Genomic DNA, 17,907 nt, shown 5'->3' on the forward strand with positions numbered 1-17,907 from the left:
TCTGGCTGATATTTGGGCTACATTTGTTTTTTTTTGTCTCTGGTGGCCATCTTTGGGCTACATTGGGCTACATTGGGCTACATTGGGCTACATTTGGGCTCCAACATATATATAGCCCAATGTAGCCCTATATATATTTTTCAAAGTTAATTTTCGTAAAAACCACTGGAGCCTATATCTTGAGACATAGCAAAGGCACATCGGGCTACCAGTCCCTACAATTTTGCCAAGTTTGGTGTAAATCCATTCAGCCGTTCGGGCTAAAAGTGAGGCCAACCGCCCTATGGAAAATTGCATGGGAAAAACACATTTTGGGACCCCCCTTTTTTCTCGGCCCCCCCTTGACGAAACCCCTCCAAATTTTCAGGGGCTGCTCAGAAACAAAATGTTCTATTTTCCTGAAAATTTCAGCCAATTCTGTCCTCAAACGCCAAAGTTATTCGACATAGAATTTTCAAAAATCCCATAGGAAAAAAATCCTAACTATATATACCTACTGGCTATCGCCAGTAGGTAATATATATACATATTACCTACTGGCGGTCGCCAGTAGGTATATATAGTTAGGATTTTTTCTCTATGGGTTTTTTGAAAATTCTATGTCTAATAACTTTGGCGTTTGTGGACGGAATTGGCTGAAACTTTCAGGAAAATGGAACATTTTGTTTCTGAGCAGCCCTTGAAAATTTGGGGATGGTTCGTCAAGGGGGGCCTGAGAAAAAAGGGGGGTCCCAAAACGTGTTTTTAACATTGAGTTTTCCATAGGGCGGTTGGCCTCACTTTTAGCCCGAACGGGTGAATGGATTTGCACGAAACTTGGCAAAATTGTAGGGACTGGTAGCCCGATGTGCCTTTTGTAGGTCTCAATATATGTGCTACAGTGGATTTTGAGAAATTAACGTTTAAAAAAAGATATATATCTGTAACAGCGGACCGGGCAGCGCTCCAGGACGCGTACTTTTCGCGCAACGGAGCTTTGTGAAGCGAAGCTGATTGGTTCTCCGGCGTCTGTCAACATTCCAAACAGTCCGTAGCGGCCGCCATCTTGTCTCTCGGTAGGATCGAGAGACAAGAGGAGGCCAAAGCGAAGGGGCAAATGACCATAAGGGGGAATAGTAGATCCTCGCTGACCCCCTACGTTTGATGTGGAGGTTTTAAAAGGGCTCCGCGGGGCAAAAAAAAAAAAAAATAATAATAATCGAACGGCTGAATGGATTTGCACGAAACTTGGCAAAATATTAGGGACTGGTAGCCCGATGTGCCTTTGCTAGGTCTCAATATATGTGCTCCAGTGGATTTTGAGAAATTAACGTTCAAAAAAAGATATATATCTGTAACAGCGCTCTGCTTCGCGTACTTTTCGCGTTACGGAGCTTTGCGAAGCTGATTGGTTCTCCGGCGTCTGTCAACATTCCAAACAGTCCGTAGCGGCCGCCATCTTGTCTCTCGGTAGGATTGAGAGACAAGAGGAGGCCAAAGCGAAGGGGGAAATGACCATAAGGGGGCATAGTAGATCCTTCCTGACCTCTTAGGTTTGATGTACCATTTTGTCAAGTTTGGTGTAATTCCGTTCAGCCATTCAGGCTGTAGACGTATGTAAATGTCCTATGGAAAATTGCATGGGGAAAACACATTTGAAAGTGTTGAAATTTAGAACCAATTAAAATGTTACTTTGGTTTTGTATTTGTGTGTGATGAAAGTTAATTGGTTATGTATATATGTCAAATGAGAGGAAACCACAGCCATTTTGTGATACTACTGTCTGAGGTACATTTGTGAGGAATTTTTGGTGGTGAATTTCTGGTGTTTGATTTACACAGTACTAACACTTCTGCTACTTTTAAAAAGGTGAGTTGTTAATTTGTAAGGGGAACTATGTTGTACACTTGAAGATAATTTGAAAAATGTTTTCTGTTATTTATTTGCAGTCCTTCTGTTATACTAAATACTTGATAAAGTTAGTTTTATATTATGTATTACTAAAAACGATAAATGAAAGTGATTATTTTTTTCTGCAATTTACAGCAAGCAATTTCAAAATAAAATGGCTCACAATGAAGAGACCGTGGCAATTTCTTTTGAATTGTCCACTACATTGATTGAAATTGAGAGCACCAATAATGAAATATTGTCACAAGGAGGACATGACTTGTATGATTCCATTAGATTGATTGAAATGGACAGCACCAAGAATGAAATATTGTCACAAGGAGATGACTTGAATGATTCCACTACATTGATTGAAATTGAGAGCACCAATAATGAAATATTGTCACAAGGAGGAGATGACTTGTATGATTCCATTAGATTGATTGAAATGGACAGCACCAATAATGAAATATTGTCACAAGGAGGAGATGACTTGAATGATTCCACTACATTGATTGAAATTGAGAGCACCAATAATGAAATATTGTCACGAGGAGATGACTTGAATGATTCCACTACATTGATTGAAATTGACAGCACCAATAATGAAATATTGTCACAAGGAGGAGATGACTTGAATGATTTTTTTGATCAATCTCTTGATGGCGAATTTATCGAGTGTTTGGAGACCATAGAGTTACAAGAATCATCATTGGAGACTTTTAATGAGGACATTGCTGATGAGGACATGTTACTAGTTCTTTCAAATTTAGAAAATTCTGAAGAATAAATTTATATTTAGAAATCAAAAATTGTTTGAGACATTATTCATTTTTATTTTTAATTTATGAGGTTGTAGCGAAGTGATTGTAGTATAAAATGAGACTTATAGTATAGAGTGCAACATTTTTATGTTACATGGTAAGTTTACTCATATTTACTTCCCTTCTGCCACTATATTATCTCCAATGTGTATTTGACATCTCTTCTTCATCTCCGGCCTCCTTTCTCTCACTGTGTGTCTCCGATGCATCTTATCGCTGCTATTTTGTGTAATTACAGAAGAGAGTAAAATAAAATAGTTCGGAACGTGAAAAGGGGGCAAAGTAGAGTACTCCTCACCCCCTAGGCCTTTTTAGGCGGTCCCAAAAGGATCAGTTTCTGCTTTCCTGAGAGATTATGGTATGAGTTCCATATACCACAATAACTTGCATTACAACATGCAAGATATCTATCTCCTATTACCAACTTTTGGAGATATTCGCGCTAAGCGCGAATATCTCCAAAAAGTAACACCTGCCCTGAGCAGTTCTTAGCCATGTTATCCAATGGGAGGTGGATAACATGGCTAAGAGCATTAGCTCGGTAATGCATGAATATCGCTGAGTTTTTAGCGATATTCATGCATTGCGGCCGTTTATTATCGCATTTGCGATAAACCTTGATAATAGCAAGGTTTATCTTCGATAATTTCTGACGATGCTTAGTGGTAAAAAATTGGTTGGTAAGCATCGTTAGCGATAAATATCGCTTAACTTTGGTAATATGCCCCAACGTCTGTTAACGTTCGATTCAAAGGAAATGAGGAAGTGTTGAAAAACATTGTCTGCGCCATCTTGCCTTTTTTGAAATGCCACACTTTTGTCGTGCACGGCAGCCATTTTAGATGTCTTGACCAGACCCACTCTCTGCACGCTGTCGATTCGTAGCATGGCTCCTCACCCACGCAAGCATCTTCCCTAGGCACTGGTCACCACCGCTCTCTGTCTTATGCATGGGCAATAAACCTCCCCCCATCTGCGCTGCTCTTCCCTGAGAATCACACTCTGTGCCCGCCCGACACCTCCCTTTCGCCCTATTCACTACCGCACCCTCTGACACTCCTCTTTCTCTGTGTCCGATTGTCCAGGCTATCAGCTAGCCCTGCAGATGTAGTTTATGGCCCCAGCTGTAAAGAATCACCCCTCTTCAAAGGAGTTATAGTAGATCAAGGCCCACACCCGATGAGATCCGTCACACCACACGTGTTCCTACTATCTGAAAACCATCCTGTATTGTGATTGGGGAGGGGACCGAGCCTGAAGCGGAAGATTCCAGGAATGACTCTTTGTACATCAAAGTTTTTACAATTATGTGTCACATTAAAAATATATAGCACTCCAACAAAGTAGTAGGAATATAAAACTTTAATAACATATAAATATATACAAGAAAACAAAAACAGTAAAAACATTTAAACAACGAAGAGACCGTGGCAATTTCTTTTGAATTATCCAATAGATTTATTGAAATTGACAGCACCAATAATGAAATATTCTTGTCAGTAGCGGTCTGTTGTGCGAATAGTTCCAAGGCAGCAGAACGCGCTGAAATCTAGATGGCACGAAAGTGATGTCTAGTAAGTTGCCGCCCAGCAAAAAACGGCGTGGGGCGCCGCAGGGGTGAGTGAGTCCAGTAGGCACCACAGCTATTCTTACCGGCATTGCAGAATTACTGCTGGGGACAATGCCTGTGCTGTAGCAGGGTCACAGCAGAAACAAAAAGGATTCTGTTGAAGATGTTGTTGGTTTTCAATTTGAAAACAGTTCTGGTGTCAACTGCTATACTAATGTAGTGGTTAATGTTTTGTTTTCTCTAGAAAATGTAAAAGAGGGGGAGGCAGTCCAAAGTTCCGTTAAAAGGGCAAAGGAAAGGATCGGTGGTTTGAACTATCAGTCAAAAAGGGGAGGGGGTGCAATAATTTTTCCTACCGGGTCACACTGTGCTTTCACCGGAAGTGAGGTCTGCAGGATTCTAGTAATTCAAAGTGAGGCTGGCGCCAGCATGGGAGCGCCGACGTCCCGCGGATACAGTTTCGTCACTCCACGGGCGATCATGGCAGTCATTCCCCATCGGGGGTCGGAGACTCCCGCGGCTCCTCTAGAATCTTCAAGGTCGTGGAGGACTACGGTGGTGGAGTCAACCAGTGACCGGGCCATTTCTTTATGCTGGGCCCGCTCTTGCCAGGTCGACCGCCATTTTGAGAGTTCGGCAGCTACCGGCGATCGCGGGGTCACATGAGCGGACGGGCTCCACCCTGCCGGGCGAGACGTTGCAGCATGGCCACAGTGGAAGAACCCTTTTCCGGGCGCCTGGAGCGCTGAGGGTGCAGCTGGGAAGCCTCCACCTGGGGAGGCGGGAGAGGCCAGTTCGCACCGTCTCTCCCTCCCAGTGCACCCCACGGCGTCTCGCTTGGGATTTGTTATGGCCGGACCAGGCGATGAGGACGAGGGGGGGGGGGGTCGGAGGCATGTGCAAGACATCCCCCCCCAGTGTTGTCGCAGCCATTATAAAAGAAAGAAGTGTCCCGTCCGTCTTCGGGCCGGGCCTCCGGTGGATGTCGGCCGGACGCCCCTGGCTCTGGCCCCATGAACGGGTTTCTTGGTTTATCGGCTGCAGCCGGATCCCGTCGGCCTCGGCCCCCCGACCGTTGGTGGCCGGACCGGAAGAGCATGTGGCGGGACTACCTGCAACTCTCAAGGGCCACCGCGGCCGGACTGGGAGAGAGAGGGGAGGGTCGAGGAGACATTCCCCCCCCCCTGCAACTGTTCAGCGTTGTAAAGGCAATCCCCTGGCCGGGTCCCGCTGGCCTCGGCCTCTCCTCCGGCTACACCCTACGTTAGGATCTCCTGGCCGAGGCGTGGCAGCAGGACCTGCCTTATATGGGCTGCTCCCGGCTGGGCGTAGCCGGAACCCTGCCCCACCTTGGAAGTTTCCAGAGTGGGGGCGGATGTTCTACTGACTTGCATTTTCCCTAGTCTATCGATTTTTTTGGCGTGGCAGGCGGTGGGACAGCGAGGGGTGATTTGGTTTCTCTTACTGTTTTTCTGGTCTCTCACCACTGGCATATTTTAACGTTTTCTTGTTTCTAGGACATTAATAGGTTTTATCATTACGTTATGTTATCGTTTCTTTGTTCGTTGTTTAATAAAAGTTCATGTTCATCAGTGGCCTACTGATTTTCGTTTTCCTATTTTTTTCTTTCCAGGTTGTTTCATGGTAAAGTTTCTGTTAACAGGATACAGTGATCACTTCGTTATTATTGCATATGTCCTTTTCACTAGGGGTGCTCTCTGGTCGGGCCAGATGACGTATCTCTAGTAAATGGTCCGGGTGAAAAAGGTGCATCAATCAGTGGGGAGTAGATAGGCATGACAGATTACAACGGGGGAGAAAGGTCCGCATTACGTACCCTTTCACTACTTGCAAAGATTTTCCTACGTTTATTTGCAAACAGGGAATACCTCCAAAAAGAACTAATTCCCAAACAGTCAATGTTCGGACAATCAATCAATCAATGAGGAATGAAATAGGTACGACGTGTTAAAGGCTTGCGTTACCTACCCTTCACTATCTGCAAAGGGAGAGAGAATATTCCTATTCTTCCTCGTTTGCAGGTAGAGAAGATCCTTAAGAGAATTAACTTCGAACAATTCAATGCTCGATTGAAACAATCAACAAGGGGTACTGTGAACACAAATGAACGCCGCTTATGTACATACGCATTGCTATTTTCAACAGGTTGTTCCTAATGTTTCTATTTTAGCGAGGTCAAAAAGAGATCCCATTAGTGGCCTACTGATTTTGCTCGATTCCTTTTGTTTTTTTACACGATTTTTCGCTATCTGCAAAGACTAAACAGAGTATTGCGACTCTGTGCTTGTTTGTAAATAGAGAATGAACCAAAGAGAACAATCAATCAAATGGAGAGAGAAGCAGGCACGACGGATTACAAAGGGGGCAAAGGGCTGCGTTAACTACCCTTCACTATCTGCAAAGAGAGAGTACTCCTAATAGAAATGAGGGGTGGGGGGCAGCATTTAAAGCAGATCAGTGTGCATAAACACGAAAATGTTTTTACTTACCACGTACTTGACATTCGACAGCTTATGATATTTGCTATTAAAAAACCATTGAAATTCACTGAAAAAACCATAGGTTATAGACCATATATAGTTAGGAATTAGCATTTACAAAACCTTGAAAATTCACTGAAAAAACCATAGGTTATACACCATATATAGTTAGGAATTAGCATTTAAAAAAACCTTATTTTACTCACACAAAACCATTGAAATTCCATATATAGTTAGTTGCACTAACTATATATCGCGCACCCGCAATCCACTGCTGATCATGTCACATATTACATCATTCATGACATGGTCAGTGACATCACTGATGACATCACTGATGACATCTCAAATGACATCACTGATGAGATCACTGATGACATCATCCAGTGACTGTGTGTTTCTGTAAAGTTTAAATATGTTTTACATATTGAAGAATGAGTAGATGTATAAGTGTCTGGACGAAGGATTTAGTAGGTGCATGACTGAATGTATGAGTGAGTGATTAAATGTGTCTCACTGAGTGCATGGGTTAGTGACTAAACTGTCTTAATTTGTGCATCATTATGTCTGTTGTTCTGTAAACTGCTGCATGTGTTGATCAGTAGCTATATGATTAACTATATGGGTTATTGATTGATTGTCCAAGTATTTGTATAGGAGACTGAGTGTGTGTGTGGCTGGCTGGGAGGTGTGTGACTCTGTGCAGATCAATGTGTACTTGTATCAATGATTGTATAAGAAAGTAAGTATGTGTTAGTATATGTTTGAAAATGTAAGGTGCTCTATGTTTAACTGTATAGACAAGAAAATGGAAGTGTGATTGATTCTTTACAGGACTGACTAGGTGTGTGAGTAACTCCATGGATGAGTGGCAGAGTGTAAGTGTCTGTATAGGTGTATGAGTGCATATGATAGTGTTGTAAAGATGAGTGATTGTATGTATGAATGATTGTATGGGTGAATGAGTGAATGTGTGTGTAGACGTAGGAATCAGTGAGTACGTATGTAGTAACTAGTATTGGTGTGTCAATGGTTTCAAAAATTATACTCTGTATTTAACACTGGGTGAAACAGAGGTTATATTAAAACGTGAGGAGATGCATTGTATTGTCACATGAATGATATCATCAGTGATGTGGTCATTGATGTCAAATGAGATGTCATCAGTGATGTCATCAGTGATGTCACTGACCATGTCATGAATGATGTAATATGTGACATGATCAGCAGTGGATTGCGGGTGCGCGATATATAGTTAGTGCAACTAACTATATTTGGAATTTCAATGGTTTTGTGTGAGTAAAATAAGGTTTTTTAAATGCTAATTCCTAACTATATATGGTGTATAACCTATGGTTTTTTCAGTGAATTTTCAAGGTTTTGTAAATGCTAATTCCTAACTATATATGGTCTATAACCTATGGTTTTTTCAGTGAATATATATATATATATATATATATTCCATACACAAAGGTTGCCCTTAAGAAGCTGCCGCACACGGAGGGGTTTCTGCACAAATCACCACAGGTAGCTTGGTTGCCAGTATGACCAACTGCTCTCCATACTGCCATATGCGTTTCGAGCGTGTTTGCCGCTCTTGTTCACTGGCTCAAATGACGAAGGAAGCAGGATTGTTTGAAACAACTGATGTGCCTTTGCTATATTTGGTGAAAAGTGCTCCAGTTGATTTTTTGAAAATTAACTTGAAAAACACATATATATCTATAGGCGCTCTCTGAGCGCTTAAAGGTACGCGTACCGGGGAGCGCACCCGGTGCGCTACGGGAGTGCGCGAGCGGAAAGCTGATTGGCTGTCGGGTGTCTGTCAACATTCTAAACAGTCCGGAGAGTCCGCCATCTTGTGTCTCGGTAGAATCGAGACACAAGAGGTGAAAAAGAAAGGGGGAAATAATTAAAAGGGGGCAGAGTAGACACCCCCTGACTCCCTAGGTTTTCTGAGGGGGGTCTAGAAGGACCCTGAAGGGCAAAAAAAGTTTTTTTATTTTTTATTTTCGCGGGGTAAGTGTTGGGTGCGTTCCCAGGTGCGCGCTCCGGTACGCGCACCCTGAGCGCACCACAGGGAAAAACAGTGTAAAAAAATATAGTAAAAAAATAATTTAGAGTGCTTAGAGGTAGGGTAGCTCAGAAAAGAGCTGTTGTGTTATGTGGGTGTTTTTTGTACCTACAAGTAGGTACCAATGCAGAGTCTTATATTCAAGAGCAAAACTCTATTCCCCTCATCTGTAAAAGGCACGCCATCTCTTCTATAGATGTCTTGCATGTTGTAACGCAAGTTGTTGTGGTAAATGGAACCCATACCTTAGTCTCTGAGGAAAGCAGAAACAGATTTATTCACATGTTTCCTTGCTTTCTCAATCTGTGGACAAAATTGGTTGGACCAGTTCCATTTTTGCCTTTGGCATATATTAGAAAATACCAAGGCAGTTTTTGGAAAAAGGGACATCAATTGCCCAAAGATGTCCTTTAAAAGCATTTCCAGACCTACCCCAGTCAAAGTGCCCAAGTCATTGCCACCACAGTGCACAATTATAAGGTCAGGGTGTGGAAAATGCATAAATGATTTTACCAATGGTATAAATTGGTGACTCCTCAATCCTCTCTGTCCAATCCATACAATGTCCACATTTCGTAAATCAAGATTGTAAATACCTCTGTTAGCTGCATATTTTTGACTCCAGTAGACAAAGCTATGACCCACAAACCAGACTTTTGTCATCTTGAAGGTAGATGTGCTTGAATTCAGAAGAGTTGTGGAAATGAAATGGCAGTTTGAAAGTAGGAGTTATGTAAAAAAGTGGTTGAGATTCAGTGCACTTGAAAAACAAAAAATGATTGGTGTTTTCTTAACATTCTCCACTGAAAACTAGGGTGCATGCTTTTGGTTTTTGAAAGAAGTCATTTCAATGGTTGAGGAAAAGTCATTTCAAGAAACATTGCACATGATTAGCTGGTACATTGAGTGGTCAAACACCCTTGCTGCTTTTTTTTGCAACACAGTATGATGAACTTCTGAACTGTGTGCTGGGTGAGGAGGGAGTTACCATGGTAACAGGGGAATGAGCACTGGGGGGATGGGTGAATGTTATGTGACTTTCAAAGTGTTCAAAAGTACAACCAATTAAAATGTGCAGTTTTTTACTCCACTTTATTAACTCCTTCTCTTACTCCTTCTATCCTGTTACTTCTACACTCCCCTTCCCTCATTCTCTCTCTGTTAGCCTCATTCTCTCTCACCCCTTAGTCTGTCACTCCTCTTCTATCACGCTCACTCCCTATAACACAGCCACACTCCCTCACTTATGTTTCTTTCCTCTCTCAGTCAGGGCCTCATTTATGAGAAATGAAGCATCGCTGCGTGAAAGCAGCGATGCATCACTTCTCAGTGCGCTCTCCTTGCGACATTCCTGATGCGTCATATTTAATGTATGACGCATTATGTCGCAAAAGTGATGCATTGCTGGAGTGTGTCACAAAAGTGACGCAACTCCAGCAATGCATCCTTTCACATGGGGCCAGCCTCATGTGAAAGGGCCTGCGTCAATCTTACGCCTGCTGTAAGGCAGGCGCAAGATTTTGACGCAACGGTGTCCTAAAAGTGATGCAGTGAAATCTCATCGATTTCACCGAGTCACTTCTACGACCCTTTCTTGCGTCAATACGCCCCCCTTGCATACATTACACCTGGCGCAGGTAGAATGTGGTGCAGGGGTTTACAAAGTGACGCATCTACCTAGATGCGTCACTTTGTAAATATTACTCAACAAGGTGCATTTTTTACACCACTGGTGCGTCACAAAAAGTGACGCACCGGCGGCGTAAAAGTGACGAATGGCCTCATAAATGAGGCCTTCAGTCTTCTACTCTCACTTTTGCTTTCACTTTCTCTGTCTCTTCACTCCCTTATTCACCTTGTCTCACACTCACTTGCCTTTATCCCGTCTGTATCTCCACTCTCGCAAGGAGTTACAGATACGTTAGTATTTCTAACGTATCTGTAAGCGCAAAAGTGATGCATTGCTGCAGTGTCTCACAAAATTGACGCAACTACAACAATGCATCCTTTCACATGGGGTCAGCCCCATGTGAAAGGGCCTGCGTCAGTCTTACGCCTGCTGTGAGGCAGGCACAAGATTTTGACGCAACGGCGTCCTAAAAGTGACGCAGTGAAATCTCATAGATTTCACTGCATCACTTCTACGACCCTTCCTTGCATCAATACGCCCCCTTTGCATACTTTACACCTGGCGCAGGTATAATGTGGCGCAGGGGTTTACAAAGTGACGCATGTACCTAGATGCATCACTTTGTAAATATGACTCAACAAGGTGAATTTTTTACACCACTGGTGCGTCACAAAAAGTGAGGCACCGGCACCGTAAAAGTGATGCATGGTCTCATAAATGAGGCCCTCAGTCTTCTACTCTCACTTTTTCTTTCACTTTCTCTCCTTGCGACATTCCTGATGCGTCATATTTAATATATGACGCATTATGTCGCAAGGAGTTACAGATACGTCAGTATTTCTGACGTATCTGTAAGCGCAAAGAGACACATTGCTGGAGTGTGTCACAAAAGTGACGCAACTCCAGCAATGCATCCTTTCACATGGGGCCAGCCCCATGTGAAAGGGCCTGAGTCAGTCTTACGCCTGCTGTGAGGCAGGCACAAGATTTTGACGCAACGGCGTCCTAAAAGTGACGCAGTGAAATCTCATAGATTTCACTGCATCACTTCTACGACCCTTCCTTGCGTCAATACGCCCCCTTTGCATCCATTACACATGGCGCAGGTATAATGTGGTGTAGGGGTTTACAAAGTGACGCATCTACGTAGATGTGTCACTTTGTAAATATGACTCAACAAGGTGCATTTTTTACACCACTGGTGCGTCACAAAAAGTGAGGCACCGGCACCGTAAAAGTGATGCATGGTCTCATAAATGAGGCCCTCAGTCTTCTACTCTCACTTTTTCTTTCACTTTCTCTCCTTGCGACATTCCTGATGCGTCATATTTAATATATGACGCATTATGTCGCAAGGAGTTACAGATACACCAGTATTTCTGACGTATCTGTAAGCGCAAAGAGACACATTGCTGGAGTGTGTCACAAAAGTGACGCAACTCCAGCAATGCATCCTTTCACATGGGGCCAGCCCCATGTGAAAAGGCCTGCGTCAGTCTTACGCCTGCTGTGAGGCAGGCACAAATGTTGACGCAACGGCGTCCTAAAAGTGACGCAGTGAAATCTCATAGATTTCACTGCATCACTTCTACGACCCTTACTTGCGTCAATACGCCCCCTTTGCATACATTACACCTGGCGCAGGTATAATGTGGTGCAGGGGTTTACAAAGTGACGCATCTACGTAGATGCGTCACTTTGTGAATATGACTCAACAAGGTGCATTTTTTACACCACTGGTGCGTCACGAAAAGTGACGCACCGGCGGCGTAAAAGTGACATATGGCCTCATAAATGAGGCCTTCAGTCTTCTACACTCACTTTTTCTTTCACTTTCTCTGTCTCTTCACTCCCTTACTCACCTTGTCTCACACTCACTTGTATTTATCCAGTCTGTATCTCCACTCTTTCCTAAACATCACTGCTCTTTTCTTACCCTTCCACACCCCCGTTCCTTTACTACATTTTCTTCACTTATCCTCATTCTCCATGTTGACTCTTCTTCTCCTCACTCACCTTCCCCACACTCACCTTCTTTCAGTCCCCCTACTTCACTTCCCTTCCCCTCTTGTCCCTTTCTTTGCTTTGTCACTCATTTTCCTCTCCTCTCTCACTGCACTCCACTTCAGTTACTCTTTTTCATTTTTTTAAGAATACAGCTCTTTTTTGAGAATTGGAGGTAGTTCTGAAAATAACTTTTTTTTTCTTCTTTTTTCCTTTTTTTAAACAAAAACAGGGAATGGCAAACTGCTCAACAGGAGCAAAAAAAAAAATCAAAATTAGGGCTGGGGACGGCAGCGGTGGTTCTCTATTGCTCGAACCATGTTCACAACACTTTGTTCCCCATAACAAAGGAGTTGATCACAATATCTGCATTTGATTGAGGCTTCATTAAAAGCAGGCCGAATATTTGGAATCAGCTGCTCTGGTCGCCCCCTCACCGATGCAGTTGCTCCTCCAGTTGAAGTAGAGGCACCATCTCTTGGAGCCTCTCGTGCCTGAGCCCTGACACTCTCCCGGGCATAGGTCTGGGGATGCCTTCTCTGGACGTGGCGAATCATGGTAGAATTACCAAAACTGTACTTCCTTGTGGGGTCTCCTCGGGAAAGTACAGTATGGCAGATCTTACACTCCACCTTTGGAGCATTTACTTTCTTATGTCCCGCAGGTATATCAAAACATTTCCAAATGAAATGTTCTTTCACCTTCGGCTGAGGAGGCTCTTCATCTGTGAATCCATCAGAGTCATCACTGCTGCTGGATGCTCTGGCAGCCATGAAAATCCAAAAAAGATTAAGCAGGAAAAAGACAGGTCTTGCAGTCACAAAAGTGAAAGAAGAAGTGAAGGAAATGGGTGGGGATTTCATTCTTTGTAAAAAAAACCTGTTAGCAACCAATGAAAAGTGTTATTTTAAGGTCACATGTCTTGACACGCTTACGCTGAGCGCACCGGAGCGCTTCCGGAGGCGCTTACGCGGCGCAAACGTAGGCGTTTCCGGGGGCGCTTACGTTCGTTACGAGTGATGTTTTGGTAGCTTTACGGAAATGCAAAATCATTTTCATTACGTAAATCAAAAATACTGCTTTTATAAGTATGGTACTGAATGTCTTGTATTATTATTTAGTTTTCTTACATATTTTTTTTTACGAACGCAGAAATAGCGCTCTCGCTGCGCTCTCGGGAGAGCTTACCGGTGCGCGCACCCTGAGCGCTCCAAGAGAAAATGATAAAAAAAAGAAAAATACAGTGAACAAATAATTTTTCGTAAAAAAAAAATAATTATAATTAATAGTTATAAAAAACAGCTAATAAAAAAAAATCGTAGGTAACAAAGTCGATATACAAAGGAATTAACTTTAAAAAAAACTATGAAAATCACTGAAAAAACCATAGGTTTCACACTTGTTATAGTTAGGAATTAGCATTTAAAAAACCTTTCAAATTTACTGAAAAAAACATAGGTTTCACAATCGTTATAGTTAGGAATTAGCATTTAAAAAACCTTTGAAATTCACTGAAAAAACCATAGGTTTCACACTCGTTATAGTTAGGAATTAGCATTTAAAAAACCTTTCAAATTCACTGAAAAAACCATAGGTTTCACACCAGTTATAGTTAGCTGGAAGTTTTACTCACATAAAACAATTGAAATTCCCACGTTATAGTTAGTTGGACTCACTATAATTGCACGTGCAATGCACTGCTGATGACGTCACATATTACATCACTCATGACATGGTCAGTGACATCACTCATGACATCACTGATGACACCATCCAGTGAATGTGTGTCTTTGTGAAAAATAAATATTAGTGAGTAATGTTTAAATATTTAAATATATGTATTAGTGTTTCACTTTGTGTATAAGTGGCTGCATGGGTTGGTGAGTAGCTACATGTGTATGTATATGGGTTACTAGATGTTTTTCTTGGTACAATATGAGTGTTTGTATGGTTTAGTGGGGGTATTACTTAGCACATAGATGCAAGAATGACTGACTCTCTCTTTGTATGTGTTTTGAAGACAGCATATGTGCAGGACTGTATGGGTGGATGAGTGTGTATATGTGTGTGTTAGTGAGTGAATGACTGTCTCACTAGTGTCTTTATCAGTAACTACATATGTTTTTATCTAATATATGTGAATATTGATGTATATAAGTGAGTATATGTGAGAGTGAGGGATTGTAAGAGTTCCTGTTTAAATAATTATGTGTTTCTATAAGTGATTGTTTAAGAGAGTAAGTATGTGTAAGTTTCCTTAGAAGTAAGGTGGTAGTGTGTGTATAGTTGTATATGCAAATAAATGGATGTTTAATAGTTTATTTGCATGTGTGAGTATGTGTGAGAGTATCTTTTTGGATGACTATCGGTGTGTAACAGGATGTATAGGTGTATCACTACATATGATGAGTAAGTATATGTATGAGTGACTACATAGAACTGTTTGTGAATGAGTGGATGTGTATATAGATGGTGGAATTACTAAATTGGTTGTTATAACTGGTATGGTATCTGCATTTTTTTGAAAATTTTATTTTTTATTTTTGAATATGTGTTTCAAGGGTTACATTACAGTGAAAGGAGGTCTGTCACTCTGTCACAAGGATGGTGTCATCAGTGATGTCATGAGTGATGCCACTGACCATGTCATGAGTGATGTAATATGTGACGTCATCAGCAGTGCATTGCACGCACAAGTTATAGTGAGTCCAACTAACTATAACGTGGGAATTTCTATGGTTTTATGCGAGTAAAACTTCCAGCAACTATAACTGGTGTGAAACCCATGGTTTTTTCAGTGAATTTAATAGGTTTTTTAAATGCTAATTCCTAACTATAACTGGTGTGAAACCTATGGTTTTTTCCGTGAATTTCAATGGTTGTTTAATAGCAAATCTCTATAGGTATGAAAAGTAGTATATTTTTTATAACAAATTTTATATTGTATAATTATGTAAATGTTTTTTTAACATTTTTTAAAAATATTTTTTGCCCGGAGCGTTCCCGGGGCGCGTACCGGTGAACGCACGGGTAAGCGCAATGTTCTGGCGCGCCCCGGGGCACGTACCGGTGAGCGTCCCGATAGCGCTATTGCCGTGAACGAAAACAACATCGTGACGTATCGCGCAGCCGCGTGATGCGTCATATGACGTACTGCGTAAGCGCACCCGGAAACATGCGATCGCATACGATCGCGCAACATCTTGACTCGTTTACGCCACGTGCCCCGGGGCGCGCCCCGGGGCGCGTAGCGTAAGCGCGTCGGGTCATGTGATCTGAAAATAACACTTTTCATTGGTGCAGAACAGTTTTGGTTTCCAAATGATGAAAGCCTGGATCATGTGACTTGAAAATAACACTTTTCATTGGTGCAGATCAGTTTTGGTTTCCAAATGATGAAAGCCTGGATCATGTGACTTGAAAATAACACTTTTCATTGGTCCAGAACAGTTTTGTTTTCCAAATGATGAAAGACCCCACCTTTTTTCCTTATTCTGACTTCGTCCTTTGACTGAGGAAGACCTGTTTTGAGTTCTATCTCTACTCTTTACTAGTATAAAATGGCTACAGTAGCAGCAACAGCTGGAGCATCTGCCCCACCACCACCACCACCACCATTTAAAAGACCACAAGAAGATTACATTGGTGGTCAAGAGGAAGAGGAGGAGGATGATGAAGAGGAGGCACAGACAAGGCAGTTCCTGCCTGAAGATAAACAGCCCTACAAACCTAAAGAGCACTTTGTATGGGAGTTCTACAAAATCCCAAGGGGTTTTAAAAAAGTCAACGCTGCAAAGATAACTTGCTTGATTTGTGGTGCTGAGCTGTCTAGGGGGACCCTACCAAAAAATATTCCTTCGGGAATCATACAATGATTCGCCACATGATGCGTTGGCATCCAAACAATTACTCTAATGCAGAGTTAAGGGACATCTGCAGTAAACTACCCCCATCAACGTCTAGACCCTCAACATCAAAACAACCCACTCCATCGGGTCCGGGGGCAAGAGACACATTGGCTACTATTCAACCTAAGTTTGCCGATTACAAAATCGTGTTCAAATATTGTAACAAGACATTTTGCTATGGTGAGCAAAGTATCGAACTTATCATGGTTGCTGGTGATAACCATAAGTGTACAAGAAAACCCTATTTTTTCCTGATTTTTTTTTGCTCTAGTTGAGCCATTTACAATTCCCTGTTTTTTGTTTCTCCCCATAAAAAATACAAAAAAAATATAAAAGTGTTCAGAAAAGCCCAAAAAAGTACAAAATATTCAAAAAAACATTAAAAAAAATATAAAACAACAAAAAGAAGAAAAAAACCAGTTCTTTTTAGAACTACCTTTACTTTATAAAAATAAACCTATATTTTTAAAGAATCTCTGTCAATCTTTTTTCTGCAAGGTACGCGTACCGGTACGTGTACCGGGGCGTGCACCGAGGCGCGCACCAAAAAAAAAAGAAAAAAAAAATTAATGAAGGAGTTAGCATGAGAGAAGAACACAAAGAGAGTAATGTTAAGAAAAAGAGAGCTAGAGGGAGAAACACAGAGGGATTGTTTATTACATAGTAAAAAACAGAGAAGGTGTAATAGGGTGAAAGTGAAAAAAGTAAAATGACTAAAGGAGCGAAAGAAAGGAAGAGAGAGGAAGAAGACTAAAGTAGAGATAGTAGGAGAATGTGAATGGGTGTTGAAAGAAAAAGAAAGGACAGTAAAAAATGGAGAATGAAGGGTAGTGGCGGAACCGGGATAAATGAAGAACGGTGAAGGAGGGTGAGAAAAGACCAGTTAGTGTAAGTAAAGAGGGGTGAAAGAGGGTGAAAAATTGAATTAGGATAAGACATGGGGAGTGACAAAGAGAAAGAACAAAGAGAGTAAAGGAAACAGTGCCTGAATGGGTTTGAGTGAAACAGCAAAGAAAGGTAAGTAATGCAGTGTGTGTGACTTATAGGGATTCAGTGGGTGTAGGTTGGGATATGGGTGTCTAAGGTGTGTCTGTGGGTGTGGGTGTGTGGGGTGTTTCAGTGTGGGTGGAGGTGAGGGTGTGTGAGATATCTGTGAGGGGTGTATGGGTGTGGGGGGTATGTGTGTGGGATGTATGTGTGTGTATGGAATGTGTGTGTGTGTGTGAAGAGTGTGTGTGGGTGTGTGTGTGTGTGTATGAGGTGTATATGTAGTGTGTGTGTGGGGTGTATGTCAGAGGTGTGTGCATGTGTTGGGAGGGGGATGAGGTGTGTGTGTGTAGGAGTGAAGTAAATAATTAAGAAAAAGAGAATGAGTGAATAAATAAAGGAAGGGAACAGAGGGTAAGTGAAGTAAAGAATGGGAACTGAAACAAGTTGAATATGAGAGGGGAAATAGGGAAAGGGGAGTAAATATGGAGAATAAGTGAGGGAAGCAGAGTAAAGAAACAGGAGTGAGGTTCGTTGAG

Source organism: Lissotriton helveticus, chromosome 1_1 (assembly GCF_964261635.1).
Source record: "Lissotriton helveticus chromosome 1_1, aLisHel1.1, whole genome shotgun sequence".
NCBI classification, from domain to species: domain Eukaryota; kingdom Metazoa; phylum Chordata; class Amphibia; order Caudata; family Salamandridae; genus Lissotriton; species Lissotriton helveticus.